We start from the raw sequence: 3,853 nt of genomic DNA, 5'->3' as shown, positions 1-3,853 counted from the left end.
ATTCAGCAATAATTAAATTGCTACCAAAGCCAGGAAAAGACCCCGCTCTCCCAGGATCATATAGACCCATCTCATTATTAAATTGCGATTACAAACTTATCACAAAAATTTTAGCAACAAGGTTAAATCCACTCCTTCCCGCAGTGATCCATCCGGATCAGACAGGATTCATTAAAGGAAGACATTCAGTCACGAACATTCGCAAAGTACTGGCAACAGTCCAGACTGATAGGGAGGGAACAGATGGGTCCGATGAAAAAATCATCCTTTCCATAGATGCCGAGAAGGCTTTTGATCTAGTACAGTGGTCCTATCTGTTCCTTACACTAGAACGCTTTGGATTTCCTCCCACCTTCATAACTTTCCTTAAGACAATTTACACTTTACCATCATCCCAAATAGCCTGTAATGGATTCCTCTCCCCCCCTTTCCCAATACAGAAAGGAACAAGGCAGGGATGTCCCCTATCACCCCTTCTATTTGCCCTGGCAATTGAACCCCTTGCAATTGCACTCCGCTCAGCAACACAATTTTCGGGTATACGTATATCTTCCTCAGAACTAAAAATCTCATTATTTGCCGATGACATGATCCTCTTTATCTCCAATCCGATAAAATCCCTACCAGTAATTCTAGATATCATTGCCTCGTTCAGTCCCATCTCAGGATATAAAATAAATATTTCCAAGTCAGTAATCCTACCCATTTATCCTTTAAGTCCCACACTTAGATCCCAATCTGCCCTGTCCCAATTTCATCCAACCCTCACAGGTCACATACCTAGGACTCCAAATTACTAATAACCCCTCGACACTTTACTCAGCTAACTTTACCCCTCTTCTCTCAAAAATCTTCACACAACTAGAATCATGGTCTAAACTTCCGTTATCATTATTTGGTAGAGCAGCGGTTCTAAAAAGCGTTATCTTTCCAAAAATTTACTATGTCTTACAAATGCTGCCATGCCTACTCACAAAACAGGATATCCACAATCTGGAAAAAGCTTTCTCTTCCTTCCTATGGAATGGTAAGAGATCGAGATTAGCCTTAAAAAAACTCTATAAACCAAAAACCTCAGGTGGCCTGAATCTCCCAAATTTTTATCTATATGCTCTCACCACCCATTTCCGCTATATTGCTGATTGGCTCATGGAAACTTCCATCCATACAGACAAAACCCTGGAACAGCATATCTTCCACCCATTCTCTCCCGGGGCACTTCTCCATACGCCAACCAGTCTCATACCTAAGCACATCTTACATCATACTTTATTTCGAGATACCTACAATAGCTGGATTAAAATAAATAAAACCCTTAAATCCTCTTATATCAGATCCTCATTCATACCACTCTGGGGTAACCCTAGCTTCGCACCATCCATCTCAAACAATAAGTTCCACCAATGGTCTGAGAAAGGCCTCAACCTAGCAACAAAATTATTTGACCCAGGAGGATTCATACTACCCTCTTCTTCCCTCAAAGATACATATAATCTCCCTAACTCCCATTTTTATTTATATATACAAGCTCGACACTTTGCCCTATCCTTAAAACCAAACAACACAAGGCACACTGTGACCCACCCCCTGGACACATTTCTTAACTCACTCTACAAGAAAGCATTTAAATCCAAGTCACTTTATCACATCCTTACTACCCCCCAGAAAGATAATTATCTTGACACACTGACTCGTACCTGGAGTGCTGATATTCCCTCAATTTCAGGAAAGGATCTATTTAACACTCAGACCCCTAAGATAATGAGCATTCTTCAGTCAGTATATTTACAAGAAGTTCACTTTAAATCAATACATAGAATATATATAGCTCCAGCCCAATGAAGGCTTATTTCAAATTTAGAATCTGGCATATGCCCTAAATGCTCTATGTCAAATGCAAAATTCTTTCACTCCTTATGGGCCTGTGCAAAGATATTGAAATTCTGGCGAAATGTTCTAGCTTTCCTTAACTCTTCTATTCAAGTGAAACTAGAGCTGAACCCCCTAGCTTGCCTATGTCTGAGTTTTGAGAGTTAGAGCCTTCCCACATCAGATCGCAATCTCACCCCTTTCCTTATTATCACTTTAACTATGGCAAAGAAAGTCATCCTTATACACTGGATTGAGAAATCCTCTCCATCCATCCAGGAACTGAAGCACAAACTATTACAACTGATCTATTTTGACAAGAGAGCTCTTTTTCTCAATCCCAATGGTCAAGTCAAGAAATTTACTCAAAAATGGGGAAGATACATCGCCTCTCTGGATGCTGAGACTAAAAAAGATATTTGGTATAATCTGACTATTACTCCTGACAACCCACAAATATAATCTCAACCACTCTTTGATTGTTGTGCACTTATATGCTTGCTAAATGTATCATGGTTCGCTTTACCGCTTCCTACTCCCCTCCCATTCCTCCCCCTTCAATGTCTTTGTCTTTTCTCTTGTTTTTTTTTTTTAGATTATCTTTTTCTTTGTTTTAGTTTTGATATTCTAATGCTAGCAAGTATTCAGGTAACTCCATTATAATATATCCCAAACAGCTATGACTACTATGGCTCTGTAAAAGTACCTATATGTTTGCTTACATTGTTTACGTCATTTATAACTCTATGAATGTTCACGTTACAACGTTGTTATACATCAGTCCACATGGACTATTCTGTTTATAGCTTTCTCTTGTAAAGTTATATATTGCATATCAATGTTAAAACGAATAAAAATCTTTAACCCAACATGATTCTCTTCTCTAACGTTTTTGTCCCACTCAGGACCATCATCAGGAGGCACTACAGGGCAGCAAAGTTCCTACAGAAGTGTCAGCGTCCGGAGTCTTACCGGTACGCTGGGGCCGCAGGGCTGGCTTCCTTGGCGATGTGCAGGCAGCGGCGGAGGTGGGCTGCTGCGCCGGATCTGTGGGCAGCAGTAGCGGCGGTGAAGGGGGCCGCTCATGGTGGCGGGACGCCGCTACAGCGGGTTGCTCTTGCTGAGCCATTGCTTGAAGACCAGGGGCAGTGAGCAATGTGGCTTTGCAAAAAGGTCTGCATTACCTGGCGCCGCCATGTTGGAGACCAAGTTTTAAGCATAGTTCCTGTTTCCTTTTTCTTCCAGCCAATCCAGGGAAAGCTCTTCCTATAAAAAGGGTCTGGTTTAGGACAGGGATGCCAGTACTTCAAGTTACAACCCTGTTGTAGGTGCTTTAGCCTGTGCTCCCAGGATTCCTGCTGTATTCTGGTTCCTCCTGATCCTGCTTGGTCGGTTCTCTGTTGCTGCTGCAGCCCTGCCGTTTCTAGCCTGTTACTGCCTGTGGAAGAGCTCCTGGAAAACCCGGTCCAGTAAGACTCTTTGGGCACAGTCGGCCCCGGGTCTTCTGCCTCGTCTTTTAAGCCACACTCCACAGATCTCCTTCACCAGCCACGCCTTTGTACCACTGACCACAGCCTGCAGATTATTATCTTCAGCCTCGTTTAACAAACCACAGTCCACAGTCCTTGTCTCCAGCCACGTCTTCAACCACCATCCACAGTTCCACAGTTCATCATCTACAGTCTCGTCTTTCATATCACAGTCCACAGTTCTTCGCCCCCTGTCACGTCTTTAACCATTGTGCTCCAGCCTCGGTCCTCTACCTCAGCCCTGTACATAATAAATACTTTTGATTGACTCTCAAACCCTGCCTACGTTCTTCATTGCTCCGTGTCCCATGCAAAGGAACTATATCCAGCCCCCTCATCTGGTTCATTCACAGCCTGCAACCTCCTCGGGCAAATCTCAGCTGCCGGATCCTCAAACTTTGCTAGACGTGACAAGGAGCATAGTCTCCAAGTAATCTAGCAGCAAAGCTGGCTAT

The sequence above is a fragment of the Pseudophryne corroboree genome, chromosome 8 (genome assembly GCF_028390025.1).
Source record: "Pseudophryne corroboree isolate aPseCor3 chromosome 8, aPseCor3.hap2, whole genome shotgun sequence".
Lineage (NCBI taxonomy): Eukaryota > Metazoa > Chordata > Amphibia > Anura > Myobatrachidae > Pseudophryne > Pseudophryne corroboree.
This window is presented reverse-complemented; position numbering follows the sequence as displayed.